Below are 16,658 nucleotides of genomic sequence, written 5' to 3' on the forward strand. Positions count from 1 at the left end.
AATACCTACAGTATACATAAACTACATATACATATTTGCACATGCATATGAATATGCCAATAAGAATTTATTTCAGGTAATAAGAGTTTGTGAGGAGGCCCAAACTTCAATCCACATGATTCTTTCAAGACACTTACTTTTCTGTTTAATTTAATAAGAAATATGAAATGGAGGCTGGAGAGATTGTTCAGTGATTAAGAGCACTGACTGTTCTTTCAAAGGACCCAGGTTTAATTCCGAGCACCTACAAGGTAACGCACAACTCTCTAAACCTCTAGGTCCAATGGATCTAATGCCCTTACATAATATGTACATGAAGGCAAAACACCAATGCACAGAAATCGTAAAAATTAAAATTAAATAAAAATGAGTAAAAATATGAAAAGTTTAAGAACTCCTACACTGCAGTGGTCATGAATATCTGACTTCAGTAATAATTCTAACCCATAAATTACCTACCCCTTTACCCAGAAAGTGAGGTTGTCTAGTGAAATGTTATAAAATAAGTAGTTTGTATAATGTAATTTCCTAGCAATCTGTGCTCTCACTCCCACATTTTTCCCCTTTCTCTTCTCTCTCTACACCTATACGATTTCTCCATTCAGTGTGGGTATGGTTTTGCTTTCAAGGTAGAATTTTAATGGAATTACAAAGTACGTTGGTTAAAATAATGCCATAAAATATACAAATGAACACTATGAAGAAGAAAATATGTTAAACAGTGTTAGCTGTAAAAATGCAAAACAAAATCACCAAAGACTGTGTCATTTCACACCTGTTACTCTCACTACACTAAAAAAATATGTTGTCAAGAATGTGTAGACGCTGACCTCTGGGTAACATGGGATTAAAAAAAATGTTACTTTTTTTGCAATATGTTACATATAAAATTTATTTAACCTTTTTGTTTCTCCCTTTTCACTTTTATTAATTTATCTTCATGTTGTGGTTTCAAAGTCATAAACACACTTTCAATTTCAAGTACTTAAATAAAAATCCAGAGAAGTGTCATTTTCTCTAATTTTCTTTCTATATTTTACCTAACTTCATTTTCTGTTTGTGCTTCTGGAATTTCTTTTTGAAATTATTCTTATGCAAACAATAGATCATTTAAATTTATTTATTCATGTCTCCTGGAAACTACGTGTTATCAGTTTATAGTGCTTACCCCCACTGTGCTCTTCTGCCACACAGTGCTCCTGTCTCACAACACCGTGTCACAGTTTTTCCATGTTGAGTACTAGTTTCTCTGCTTACCAGTGTTTTCTAACGGGAAGCAATATTACCATGGACCAGACTGCACATATGTATTTCTGTGCATGTTGGTTTGTAGTTTCAGGATTTCTTGTCAGTTAGATTATTAATATTTGAGGGATTTTCCCTTTTGTTGAAAATAGATTTTTTTCTCAAATGATATATCATGATTAAAATCCACTTCCCCTTCCATCCAGATCCACCCATTTCTGTCTCCCATTAGAAAACAGCCAGGCTTCTAAGAGGAAATAAAATAAAGTAAGGTAGGAAGCAGAATTATGTGTTGAAAGATAAGTGTGATTTAGAGATTTGCTAAAGTCATAAAAGCGGGTGAGCTGGCTGCAGCAGTTGGGAGAGTTGGCCATGCACCTTGCCTGGCAACACAGTAGTATTGGCCCTGGCGGAGGCAGGCAGCGGAGGTGGGGGGCGGGGTTGGGGCGGCAGGTGATCCCCAAGGGCAAGATCACAGAAGAGTTGGTTTTGCCACTTGTCTGCTGTGAGGTGGCCTGGTGTGGGAGTGAGGGTGATGCCTTCCCCTATCCCAACATCCCACCTGTGGTAGTATAGAGAGCTGGTCCTCAGGGCATGTGAGTTAGTCCCTCACTCACTGCAGCACTCCAGAAAGCTGGCCCTGTGCTTCACCTTAACAATACAGTGGAGCTGATCCTGATGGCTAAGGTACAGGTGAGCCAACCCTGAGACGTAAGAGCAGGAGAGCTAGCCTACATCACTGGAGGTAGCACGTGGAAAAGTGGGCTCCTAGCCTTGACTGGGCAGCACAGTGGAACAGGCTCTGGAGACCTGGGTATGGGTAAGCTGGTCCCAAGGGCATGATAGCAGGAGAGCTAACCCTGCCTCTTTTGGATGGAATGGTGGAATTTGGTGGCCTAGCATGAGCAATGCTGGAGAACTCACCTTGGTGGTATGAAGGAGCTGACCAACTTAGCTACCACCCAGGTCCCCATCCAGGACTCTGAGTTAACCCTCTCCAAAATCATCTTATCTATGAGTGACTGGGAGGTGTGACAGTGCCGGTCCTGCTGATCAAAAGCTGCAGAATGTCTGTGATACCGAGTAAAAACTTGATAACCAGAGAAGTCCCAGTGAAGAGTCGATATTGATGGTGTCATAGAAGGCAGAAATCTTGAACCAGTGACTATTGCAATGAACATCTGCAAGTGAAGATGTGTGGACGGAAGAAAATAGTTTGGGCACACTCTGATGTACTACAGCTTCCACGATGATATGTTTTTCGTCTGTGTATGTGTGTGTGTGTGTGTGTGTGTGTGTGTGTGTGTGTGTGTGTGTGTGTGGTGTTACTTTTCAGGGGAGGCTTTGGAGAGTAAAGGGTGGATAGGAGGAGACAGGGAGATGAGTGGGATTGGGCTCCATGATACAAAACACAAAATCAATAAAAATGGTTTTTTGTTTTGTTTTGTTTTTTGTTTGTTTGTTTGTTTGTTTTTTGCTTGGCAGGTTGGTTGGTTTTCGAGACAGGGTTTTTCTGTGTAAACTTCTCTTGGTTGTATTAGACTTAATTTGTAGACCAGGCAAGAGACTTGTTATACATCACAAATTTCTTTGCTGTCAATTCATTTTGTCTCTACTGGCAAACATAGGGAGTATGTTTTTTTCTGAGAAGGACAACCTGAACTTCTGGGGATAGTGGGTAGGCAGCGCAGTTTACCACTACTCTCCTCACCACGGAAGTTGAAATATGTCAAAAACCAAGCTTTCACATCATAAAAATATTTTTTTCAAAATTACAAAGTGAGCAATTTTCAATTCTATCATTCTATGTATGGGGAGATGAGAGGAGTCTTTTAATTCTTCTTCTTCTTCTTCTTCTTCTTCTTCTTCTTCTTCTTCTTCTTCTTCTTCTTCTTCTTCTTTCTCTCTCTCTCTCTCTCTCTCTCTCTCTCTCTCTCTCTCTCTCCTCCTCTCTCTCTCTCTCTCTCTCTCTCTCTCTCTCTCTCTCTTTCTCTCATTACCCAGTATCAGCTTGTACAATTGCACTGGAGGAATGGCTGTGCTGGGAAACGGCAGCCCGTTGAGTTAACATCTGGATACTGTCCTCATGAGACAAAAGAATTATACTCGTCAGCACTTGAATATCTGGTAATTTGGGTTCCTAACTGAAAATGAAGCAAAAAAATAGACACCCACCTGGAAAGCAACATCACATCTGTCAGGACTCCTCTGGTACTTACTGTGAAAGATACCTTGAGAAGACATACATTTTATTCACATCTTTTATATTTTAGAACCATTAACCTTACTTGTTTCATGGTATTATCAAGATAAGAACCATTTACTAACTGAGGTATTTGGTTGGTTTTTTTTTTTAAGATAATAATATTATTATGATCACTAATATGTTGGTATGGTCTATAAAAGACACACAGCTTTTGAACACTAACAAGTATCTATTAGATAAATTACTTACAAAAACCCTCTTTTGATATTAGGACAGTTAATTTTAAAGTAAAAAAAATTTAATTAAAGAAATTATTCTGTTGCCTCTGTATCTGCTCAGTTGATGATGTTGGGGAATAAAATAATAAAAGATTGCCGTAATTACAGCGTTCTCTTCTGCACATTGTCCTTTTAAATTTAATTTCACACAAAACACAACGGTGACAGTCTGCTTTCCTTGTGCATAGTCAAGATGTGATTTATTGTATGGTAACTTATTTGACAAGGCTGGCCCCTGTCTAGAACCTTCAAAGAATAGTGGATGATGAACATTTTCAAATTACATGGTCCGCAATTCCTGGTTCCACTACATTTCCACCCTGTGATCAGACCCAGTGAACTGCATTTGATGAGGCTGCATTTGGTACAAAATCTTCCTTTGGGTACATAATTGAAACTATTCTACCAAATCTGTTTCACTTTCACAGCACATAGTGCCATCATTCTATCAGCCACTGAGACATATTTGCTGCTACCATTGATGGTTAGCACTTGTATTAAAATGACATTTAATTCTCTTCCGGGATGGGAATGACATCAAACATAACTTTTCAGGGAGGGTACATGATCACTGGTCTTGAGGTTAAAAAAAACAGCAGGGGGCAGTATTTCAAGAGCAGTAATTCCTGAGGATTCTGAGTCAGGATTCAGATAAAATGATGTGAAAAATGATATTTCCTATAGGCCTCCCTTCCTAAAAGCAGAAGTCAGTAAGACTTGCGGCAAGCACTTGCACCTGCCCAGTTCAGGCTAAGCTCTCCCTCATTGGCTCTGTGTCCTGCCCACAGGAACATAAGAAAGCTCTAATGGGTAGAGGCTTACACGGGAAAGGTAATACAGATACTTTCCTAAATCACATATAAATTTTTTTTCACACACTCGAAAATTGCTCAGTTTCTCCAGCCAGGCATTCAGTAACAGCAGCCAGTTTCTCTGTCTTAATTCTATGCCTATACAAAAAAAAAAAAAAAAAAAAAAAAAAAAAAAAAATGTGCCTCTGGGCTTTCCTCAGAAGTACATGATTACCCCAGAACAGAAAAATAAGTAGGCGATGTTTGTTTTCTAGCAGGATGTTGGTTTAATTGCGGTCTGTCGAAGTGCAGTCAAGAAAAGGTGCTTTATCTTGCTAAGGTAAGTCCAAACCGAGTGCATGAGAAACTGCTGAAACTGATCTGCTCTACAGGCTACACCCAGATGTCATGAGCAGAACCCTCTGGGGAAAGCACTGAGTCCTCTCCACCTTCTGTATGCTATCCCCAAATGCAATGGTGCTGCGGTCTCCAAAAACACAAGAGTTAGTTGTTTGTAAACATGATAAGTAGGAAGAATGTTGTACTTACACCCTGAGAAGCCAGACCAAAGACGCCCCGCCTTAAGCTCTATAGGATATTAAGCTAGGGACTCCAACTGTCTCATGCCAGCGCTCTCACATGCAAGAACCAATGGTAAGGAAGAGTCATCAGGCCACAAACCCTTCTGAAATGATCAAAGGAGAGGATATTTTGGCAGCTGTAGACTATTACAAAACTTGACCTTTAGAGGAAGTGGTATATTGCCTGCTCTCAGCAAAGGCTGCTATTGTCTCTTGGTCCTGGTATTTGTGTAGTCTGTTTCTTCCCTTGGCCATAGTCTATATATTCTTTTTTAAGAAGATGTTTTAATTGATTCCTTGAAAATGTTATATATGTGCCTAATATATTTTGATCATATTCATCTTTTATCATGTATCTTCTTATGGAGTCCTCTGCTCGTGGACTGCTTGTAGATATGACAATTATCTATGACACATGAGCAATTAAATCTAATATGACAGGTCTCATAGATTGAGCATTATGGCTTAAGACAATGAGGGAGGGAATTGATGCACATTTAAAAAAAAAGTTTAGTATCTCAAAGAACATTTGTGTGATTGTGTAGTCCATTAATGTAGACTAAATTTCTATGTTGCCAAGTACAGTTAGTTTAGAATAAAATGTGATACCTCTACACAGCACATACACTGCCAAAAATGCTGGACAAAAAGTTAAAAAAGGAGATGTCAAGATAGCTGCAACATTTCTCATTCCAATCAAAACTTATTACTGATGTTACAGAACAGTAAAAATACATAATCTTCAGAGACTGTGGCTGATTACACAGAGCTTGAGAATGCGATCGGTAACAAGGACTCCGTCAACACTCAGAAGAAAAAGCTAGAGGTTAAAGAAAACACAGTAAGGCGATAACAGCCAAAACAACAACAACAAAACCCCTGTAATTGATTCAAGAACACAAAAGCTGTTTCTTTCATTTCATTCCTTTAAGTCTTAATTGGACAAACACGTATTTTCAGAATATCTCAGTTATTCCAGGTTCCACATATTGTATGACTTCCAATAAAACGGCTCAACAATTTATGGGTAGGAATGATAGGTTTTAAGATGGAGACCTTGACTTACAGTCCAAGCTATTATGCATCTCTTCAACATCCATTCAGATAGCTTCAGGTTATATACGTCCACGGAGAAGGCATTGGCAGAGTACCTGTTCAGCATTTGCAGTAGTCTCAGGGGGACAGGCATATGCCATCAAGGCAGTGTTCCATCAAATATGCTTTCAAGGGACCTGCCAGAAAGAAGCACAGACTTCTGTATTATTCATGTTTTGAACAGAATTATCTTCTAGCTAACTTTTAATAACCATGGCAATGATTACTATTTCTCTTAGGATATTTTTTGAGGACTACATTTCCTTAATTCCATTTTATTATTTCTAGCAACTTTGAACTCAGACAAGGGATTTACACCTTTCAAATATTCCTAATAATGTTTGATGCTTATTATTTGCTGCTCAGTTAATTAATTATACATGGTTCTTCAGTGTGGCCTCTTATAAATTTCTCTATTTATTGGTATGAGATTTTATTTGAGTTCTTTACAGATATTTGACATTTTTCTGTAAATGTCTGTCTTACCTTCTAAAGCTATATTCTCTATAATTTATAATACATAGTATATATTTTAGTATATATAAAACTACATACATTCATAATTGCTAGTAAACCCAACCAGAAGATCATAAAATGATAGAGGTTTTGTTTTCCTTTAACAAATGAAAAGAGTGATAATGAGTCTTGTAGAACTGACACTATTTTCTCAAAGCCATCTCAACTTTAATAAATGAATTTCCAAGGTTTGTGGGTGACCTGAGCTGGAGGAATTTACTCCTGATTGACCTTCTTTTCTTTTTAGTTCCATTTTACTCTACGGGTTTGGGTGGTGTTTCCCTGAATGTATGTCTGTAAATGATGTGCCTGTGGAGGACAGGAAAAGGACTGGAGTTCAAGACAGTTGTGAACCACTGCATGGGTGCTGAAAATTAAACCTGGGATTTCTGGAAGAGCGGCCAATGCTCAACTAGTGCTGAGCCATCTCTGCATCTCCTGAGCTAAAACTAAGAAGGCTGGAGACCGGGCTCAGTAGTCAAGTGCACATGACTCTTGTAAAGGACTAAGTTCCTTCCCCAGTAGCCATGTCAGGTGACTCAAAATCCAGAGGCAGAGATTCCTGTGACCTCCAGAGGCACCTGCACCCCCAGACTTATACACACAATTAAAAATAAACATCTTTTTGAAAATCCTTCAGCCTTAGAGGCTCTGCAAAATATGACCACAAGCAACTTAGGTTTTGTTCATTTGCCTATATAAAGAGTAGAATATTATTACTGCTTTAAAACATGGCTCGTTTCCAGTTGTGGAGTGCTCCAATGAGACACTGGTGATAAACAGTCATGAGGATTGTAAACTCTACAGCGCATTAAAATTATAAAGTAGGATTAGTCCTTCATGCTTTGCGCATCAGCTTATAAAAATGGTAACACTGCTACTTTGTCATGCCATCACTTATAACTGAGTTTAAGTCAGTGACCATGAATTCTCATAAAACTGTAAGACTCCAATGAGGAAGTATTTCACAGGCGACATCTCATCCTATTACTAGAGAGAAGGTGGAAAAGGTTACAAATAGCCACATTAAAGTGAGGGAATGACTAAGCATTTGCAGAGAGGTGGAGAATGTGACTATTTTATTAGAAAGAAGGTGAGAGGTCAGAAATGGAAAATAAAAGCCAGGAAGCCTGGAAATGGAGAAAGTAGTTTCAGGGGGTGTGGATTGGCTATAGAAGTCTGCTCCAGATGGCCAGTAGAGCGTGGGAGAGGGGTCTTCAGGAACAGACCCAGACAGTTGCTACAGACAGAGGCCGAAGATTATAAATCAGACACTGTTTTCCTTTGTTGGGAAAAAACAACACCCATAGAAACATTTTCCTCCTCCTCGTGTGACATACGAATCCCACTCTTTTCTCTTAGGATGAGCCTATATGATTTTCCAAACACTACAATTTTATTAAAACAAAACCTTTTTATGATACAACTGGATCCATAATAACTTCCTGATTAAATAAGGCTACAAAATGTTGGAATTAGCACTATTTGAAAATCTCGGTCACACATAGAGAATTTGCCACCGTATACCTATATTCCTTCACTATAATGCTTTGCAGGTTTAGCTGCTGCATCAAAATTATAGCTAGGCTCAATAAAATCATATAAAAATAAAGAAAATCATATCACTTCTTTTTTTCTTATTTATTTATTATTGCTTTTTAAAATTAATTTATTCTTGTTACATCTCAATGGTTATCCCATCCCTTGTATCCTCCCATTCTTCCCTCCCTCCCATTTTCCCTCTACTCCCCTCCCCTATGACTGTGCCTGAGGGGGACTTCCTCCCCCTTTATATGCTCGTAGAGTATCAAGTCTCTTCTTGGTAGCCTGTTATCCTTCCTCTGAGTGTCACCAGGTCTCCCCCTCCAGGGGACATGGTCAAATGTGAGGCACTAGAGTACGTGAGAAAGTCATATCCCACTCTCCACTCAACTGTGGAGAATGTTCTGACCATTGGCTAGATCTGGGTAGGGATTTAAAGTTTACTGCCTGTATTGTCCTTGGCTGGTGCCTTAGTTTGAGCAGGACCCCTGTGTCCAAATCTGCCTACCATAATGTTCTACTTGTAGGTTTCTCGGACCCTCTGGATCCTTCTACTTTGCTATTCTCCCCTGCTTCTCTCATCTAGAGTCCCAATAGGATGTCCTCACTTCTGTCCCAGTTTCCTGGTAAGTGAAGGCTTTGGTGGGACATGCTCCTTGGGCTAGTATGCAGATATAAGTGAGTATATACCATTTGAGTCTTTCTGCTTCTGGGTTAACTCACTCATTATGATCATTTCTAGCTCAATCCATTTGTGCACAAATTTCGGGAATTCCTTGTTTTTAATAGCTGAGTAGTATTCCATAGTGTATATGTACCACAGTTTCTTTATCCATTCTTCTACTGAGGGACACTTAGGCTGTTTCCATGTTCTGGCTATTATGAATAAGGCTGCTATGAACATGGTTGAGCAAATTTTCTGCAGTAAGTATTTTTAATGTGTATGAATTTTTCAATTGTTTTTATATTTCAAAAAATTTTTAATTAATTAATAGCAGTATTATATAATTAATTATTTATTATATAATTATAAATTTATTGATATTTTAATAAATTTAATGTATTTTACAGAACTATTTTAATAGCCTTTTTAAAAATATTAACTTATTAAACTATACAGCTCTTACAATGTGATTAGTATCTTATTATGATGTACTCAGAAACAATATTCTTAAAATCCTCCCAAATCCTCAGGAAGGACTTGGAAGACGCCTCCAAAGCAGCTTTTCAAAATTCCATTTTTTGTTAATTAAATAAGTGTTTTAATTTGAAGTAGTTTGTATATGGTTTCATTGAAGTGATAGACTCACTTCTTTCATTTTTATGACTTTATTTGGCAATAGTCAAGTCTAAAGAGCCATCCACTGCCCACTTTCAAGACAAAATTATAACCATGACTGAGTTCAGCTTGACATTTCGATAAAAAAAAATTCACGTTCAGTCAGTTATCATGTAAACTAAAGTGTGTTATGTGTACTTTTCATCTCACTATCCATAATATAAAAAAGACTTGATCACAGTGGTCATATTTAATAAAATGTTAGAAACTTCACTTCATTAAGGGCATTCTTGACCAAAGCCAGTACTTTACAATTGTGAGTGAACTACAGCAAAGAACACAGAGACTGCTGAGGTGGTTCCATATCCCAGGCTTCCTTGTGCTAAAATACCAGAAGTTTTTACCAAATCACTTTCAAATCATCACTGCAGATTGCAAACCAATGGCAAAACCCAGCGTTAATATTAATATAAACATAAACCGACCCTTTAATATTTCCTGAATGTGTTTGGGGAAAACCAAGATGGGCATAGCCCGTATTTTGAGAATCACTTTTTAAAAACAGCTTCTCTGTTTTAGAGATTTTTCTTTTCTGTCCCACTGTCAAGCCAATGAACAGGTTGTTGCATTGAACCTCTACAATCCATGTACCATGGGTTTTTACTCTTGGGTGGGAAGCACTTGAAGGCAGGTACCTCTGTTCCTTTGCCTCTAACCTGATGACCATGCTTCTAAAATGAGCATCCTTCACTTCTGTCCAAGTTTGAAACCGGCCTAAAAATGTTCTTGTTGCCTCTTGGGATCTGCCTGAAATACTGGGACATTGCTGCCAGCCTCCTTGGTTCTTCCTCTTCAAATCCACACTCATCCTTGGATACACTCCTTTTCCCGCAAGTATTTTATTCTATCTCAGGCTAGCCCTGACAGAAAACAGAACTGACTTCAGACAGTTTGGCCTGTTTTAAGGAAACAATTGGGAAAGCAATAAAAGCTCAGAGAAACAGAAATTTTTACTAATCTCAAAGTTGAGTAGCAAGGAAAAAGTAGGAGAGGCAAGTAAGCACTAGAGCCTGACCTCCCATCTGACAGAGTGAGAGCCGGGAAGGTCAGCACATGGTTGAACTAAACAGTGCAGAGGAGCAAGAAGAAAGGATTTGCCAGACACAATGGGAAATAACAGAGCCATGCCTTAATCAGCTCAGGCTGCCATAACAAATGCCCCGGGCAGGGTGTCTTAAACAACAGAAATGCATTCTCTCTCATAGAGACTGCGGTCCTCAACTACAGTTTTAAAAGCATCAGCAGACCTTTTGTTTTGTGACTTCTGGAAGCCTGTTCCCATCTTGCAGGTGGCTTTCTTCTCTGAGGACATTGTGAGTGTACATTCCTGGTGTGTTTGTGTGTCAGACTGGATTACAGCCCACTCAATCAGTCTCTTTTAACTTTAGCACCCTTTAGAGATCCTTTTACTAAATGGACATATTCAGAGCTAGTGGGGGGATTAAGATTTTGATGTTCAAGTTGAGGGTGGAAGAGAGCACATGGCAGTCCTCAGTGTCAGTGTGGTGGTTGTCCTGGATTTCTAATTTACAAGGGTGTTTTTGTTTGTTTAGGAATAACTATATGCTCACCTAGGGATTCCATCCTTGACTCTACTCTAAGCTCCTCTACTCTGAATGTTTCTTAAACAGCTGCTAATTTATGGATATCTTACAGTTGGAAAGATAGTTGTGAATATTTTTGTTTCACTGTATTTAACACTTATTTATCCTGTGACAGGGATATTGTTATTTTGTCATGAGTTTCTAAATGAATAAATTACAAAATAGAAATTTACAATTTCCCAAAAACAAAGGAGTCTTTAATTGGTGAAGTTGAGATGCAAAACTGGGCGGTCTAATTTTAGAGCCTGGGGGCACTAGTCATCGAGCAGCATAGCTGGGTCTCTCAACAGTGTCTAACTGGAAACCAACATCTAACTGGAATCCAACGTCTAACTGGAATCCAGACCCCAACTGTAGATCTAATTTATACAATCATTCTCTCTTTTCATAGAAAGTTAAGTTGGAAACAGGTATGTCCAAAAGAAGTGATAGGAAAATTAGTTCTCACACATCATACTGGTTCTTGAATGGTGTGTAGTAAACTAGACATATTTATTATCTCACAGTTTGCCAAGTGTGTCTTTCAGGCTTAGTAGCTAGGCTCTCTGTTCAAGGCATCTCCCAGGGTATTGTCTCAGCTGGCTATTGGCATCCCTTATAGCTTAATATAGCTGTATGACTCGGAACCCTTGCCTATTGTCAGAGTCTGCTTATGTGTCCAACTTGGGACATGGAACTAACATTTCAAAGCCACCGGAGACTCTGTAATCTATCCCTCCAGAAACTTACTCAGAACCTTTTATAACTTAAGATCATCATTGTCAGTAGACAACTTCTCATCACCTTTGTCATGTAATATAACCTAATCAAGGAGTGACTTCCATGTTCATAGATCTAGAAAGTACTCAAGGAAGGACGTAAGATAGTGAAGCACACTAGGAAAGGGAAAACGTCAAGACCATCTTAGAATTCTGCCTACCACATATCATCTATCCACGTTCATATTTTGATATTGTTGACTCGAAATCTTGATCTTGTTGACTCTATCAATTTCTGAAACTCTATTGATTCATTAGATCAATCATTTAATTAATACATTAAGTCCCTTTGTAAGAAGGATTCTTCCTATTATTCTCCTTATATCCTACTAAGATATAAACATAATGAGGTCAAGTCAGATGGCATTTTGAACTAATGGCCCTGAGGTTTTCTGCCTTGGGACCTCTGTATGTCCCAAGACAGCAAGCTGTGGCAGCTTCATGGAGACACAGCTTGTAGTACAATTCCCTTGTGAGCAATCGCCAAAAGCAAGTGAGAGCCTAAGGATAATTTCTTCTATGAATCTCCAGCAAAGACTTCTGAGGCCACTTGTGGGATTTTCAGAGTTCTACCTCAATTGCTAAAATAGTAATCTACTGAATATTCGTGTTTTCCATCTCTGTTCATTCCATCTTGGTTAAAAACTCTAGTTTCTAAAAATGAACCCTCTCTTTGTTGAGGAGAGAAACACCTAAATGCCAGCTGTTCCCTTACCTCAGGCACCATAAGCTAGGACTTAGATTCTTTGCCACAATCCAGGCAGCTGATGCCCTTCTCCACGGTCATCCCACAATGGGGCTCTGTCTCAGAGGCTGTAGTATAGTCATCTTGAACTGAATCTTAAGCTGCTATAGTTCTATTTGCTTGTTTCAGATCTAGAGTTCAAGACAGTATTGCTCAGGCCTTTACTCCGACTCTGGGGATGCACTCTCTCTACCTGCTGTCTTTACCTGCTCTTATACTGCCAGAATTGCTGTCAAAAATATCTCATAGTCCATCTTTCACTCAGCTCGTTGTAGACACTGCATTGTAAAAGGCTATTCACGTTTATCTGGGGGCACACCGACTGCTTAACTGTGCTTTTAAAAGGTGGGTGGCAAAATCATAGACCATTTATTTTGTATTCTTTTAGTCTGAAGATCCATGATTTATGAGACCAAGGAAGAAGGCCTCAGAGTGAGCCACGAAATCAAAGAAGAGGTCTTCAGGCAATGCAGGGAAAGGTCAGGGCAATGTTCTGTTGAATGTTAAATCCATGCAGAACTTTAAATGCTGATTCTTTTCACACTGCTGCAAGTCACGCTGAAGGGGATAACTCACACCATACAGTCTCCATGAAGTAGTGCTGCAGCTCATTGATACGTGATACATAAAGCAATCAGCTAAACCCTCAAATGGATTACCAGCACCATGCAGCTCTCAAGGCAGAAATTTGGCCCAATCTCTGCCTGAGAAAGCTCCAGCCACCTACCCCCTACCCCACCCCTACTCCACTCCCCACCTTGGTAACTGCCATCTCTAACTCCTCAGTAGGATTTATCCCAATTATGCTAATTTGGGATGAGAAGTCTGGACAAAAACCCACCAATCCCTGAGGGTCTTAAAGCTCAGGCTTGAAATCCCACCTATCCACACTCTGGAAATCCCTGCTCCAGAAAGCTCTGGCCGTAAGAAGCCCTATATAAAAGATGTGTCAGCCCAGTTCCCTGCTGTCTACTCCCAGGAGCAGAGGCAGCCTCTCCTAGATTCAGCCCTCCTCTCCTAGATTTGCCCCATCAAAAAATCTCTTTTCCGAGATTTACTGCCTGTAGTGACTCTTTTGCCAGAAGAAGAAAAAGAACAAGAACAAGGAGGATGAAGAGGAGGAGGAGGAGGATGAGGAGAAGGAGGAGGAGGAGCAGCTCAGGCTCCAAGGCTCCCCAGCTCCTCAGGGCTTAAGGGCAACCCTTCTCTGGGAGCTGCATTGTCTCTGTTGAGGAGCCATCATCTCAGAGCTATGAGGTTTCTGTGCTCCTGTGTCTCAGGAAACCCTTGGGACACTGTCCCAACTCATGGCTGGGATACCTTCCCAGCTCTCAGAATTGTGGACATCCTTCCACCTGAGTCTCACAAATCAGGCCATACAATGCACACAACTCCAGAAACAACAAACAACAACACTAATACTATGTAATATTTAGAATTTTCTCTCTTGGCTATTCATGCTGACTCAAGCAGCAGACATAATGATATTGTGTAGGAGTTGTTATATTTATTTGATTAGATGTAACTATCTCATTTTTTTGTAAAAATAATCCATTTACTTTTCTAACTTATTTTTCTCATTCTTTTCTTTCTTTCTTTTCTTTTTCTTTCTTTCTTTCTTTCTTTCTTTTTTTTTTTTTTTTTTTTTTTTTTTTTTTTTTTTTTTGTGACTCTGCGTGGTAAGGAGGAAATCTTAGCAGTACTCACTGGTAACAGTGAATTATAACCAGCTCACTTGTGCAAGAGCAGACACAGTTCTGACAGTTCTGTGTCACTCTCCATGCAGTAGCCCAGCTAATTCACAGTGTTGTTGTATTCAAGGGTGCTGCTGCCCTGCAGTCCTTAATACTGATCTTCTTAGCTCAATAGTGCTGCTTTCACTTACTTTCCTATTCTGATACCTTGAATCCCCTTGGTAAAGATTCCAAACTCTTTTATGTCTTCATTTTTCTTATGGGTTTAAAATAGAATCTTGACTTGAAGAGTTTTTTGTGTATATAACAAAGAGATTTGAAAACATTTTCATCTAGAGTTGTAATTGATTTATAGTTTTTAATGGGAGCTTTAAAAATTTCCCTTGATATTATTAAATTCATACACATTTCTTGTACCTAAAATGAAAAGCATCTGTTGATCTCATTCTTTGGCAATCTTGAATTATCATATGCAGTCAATTCAATAATTTATGAACATAATTTTGATTCATAGCATATGCATCATTCCCAATGCTTTTTTATTATAATCAATTACCGAGGCAGCATAAAGGTATCTTATTATTCTTTCATCTTTCTAAATAATTTCAATTCAACACACATGAAGAAACATAACACACAAAACATGAGCCTGACAGATGAGTTCTAGTTACTTTTAGTTTAGTTTTCAGCTCTCTACTTTCTCTCTCTGTCTCCAGATAAATTTTTCTAAAATGTCAAAAGAGGTTGAGCCCTTAGACTGTGTTTTCCTAAACTGCCCAGATGCATCTTACTGTGTGGCGAATAACATCACAACCTCCTCTGGGCTGTAAGGCATTGCAATTGGACACAGTGACCTCTTTTACAAAAAGGAAAACATGATGTGGCACATCTGCAGCAGGATGCCTTTAATGGATTTAGTTATCCAGGGTTGTTGTTGTCAATTGGAAATGCCTGGCTTACCTCAATGCAAATCACTTCTTCCATTTTTTTTTGATTGAGACATTAAAAAAATGTATTCAAGACAAAAAAGAAAGTGTAAACAAACTGAAACTGGAAAAAACATGTATCTTCGTTTGAAGGAATTTGTTTAGCTAAACACACATGTTCGAGTTCTGTAACTGTAAAAGGTCGTACAATGAAATTCCAAGTAAAAGAAGGTTTTTAATTAGTGCATTTCAGGAAAGAGAACAAGACATAATTTTGTAATATGTGCATTTTAAATTCTAAAATGAGGAATGGGGATAAGTGGGAAAATTAATACTGTCTACAGTTAAGTTTTACTTTATTTTTTGTTGCTGTAGCTGTAGTTTTGAGGAGACAGGGTTTTGCTCTATAGTGATTCTTGATATCAGACTATATGTATACCAACCTTCTGCTTGGGATTATAGGACTGTACAGCTTCAGCCATCTTTAAGTTTAGTATTAATGTTAAACAAATTTTATATGCAGATATAGGAGATGTGTCTTCACTTGGTAAATGTATATCTAATTTTATTGTCTTTATTTTTAAATTTATTTTTCTCTTATATTAAATCCAGACTGCAGTTTCCTCTTTCCTCCCCTCCTCCCAGTCCCTCCTCCCCATCTCCCTTCTACTGCTCTACCCATTCACTCCTCCCCTGCTTCTTTTCAGAAAAAAGGCAGGCCTCCCAGGGAAATCAATCAAACATGGCATATCAAGTTGTAATAAGACTAGGCGAATACCCTCATACGAAGACTGGACAACGTGAGCACATGGAGGAAAAGGGAATCAAAAGTAGGCAACAGAGTCAGAAAGACGTTGCTACCATTGTTGAGAGACCCACAAGAAGACCAAATTACACAACCAAAACATACACAGAATCAGTCTCATGAAGGCTTTCTAGTCAGCAGTTCAGCTTCTGTGATCTGTAAGGTTTTTTGTTTGTTTGTTTGTTTTGTTTTGTTTGTTTGTTTGTTTTGTGTGTGTGTGTGTGTGTGTGTGTGTGTGTGTGTGTGTTGTTCTTGCCCCCTCTGGCTCCTACAACCCTTTCTCCCCCGCTTCTGCAGGATTCCCCAAGCTTTGCCTAATATTTGTCTATAGTCTCTGCATCTGTTTCCATCCATTGCTGGAGGAAGCCTCTCTGATGATGGTTACATTAGGCTCTTGTCTATGTGCATAGCAGAATATCATTAGGAATCATTTCTTGCCTCTCGCCCCACCCGCTTGTCTCTAACTAGTTGCCTGGGTTATTGAGCCTCTGGTGCCTGGCTCACTAGGCAGAGTCAAGGGTGAACTCTCTGTC

The sequence above is a fragment of the Acomys russatus genome, chromosome 20, assembly GCF_903995435.1.
Source record: "Acomys russatus chromosome 20, mAcoRus1.1, whole genome shotgun sequence".
Lineage (NCBI taxonomy): Eukaryota > Metazoa > Chordata > Mammalia > Rodentia > Muridae > Acomys > Acomys russatus.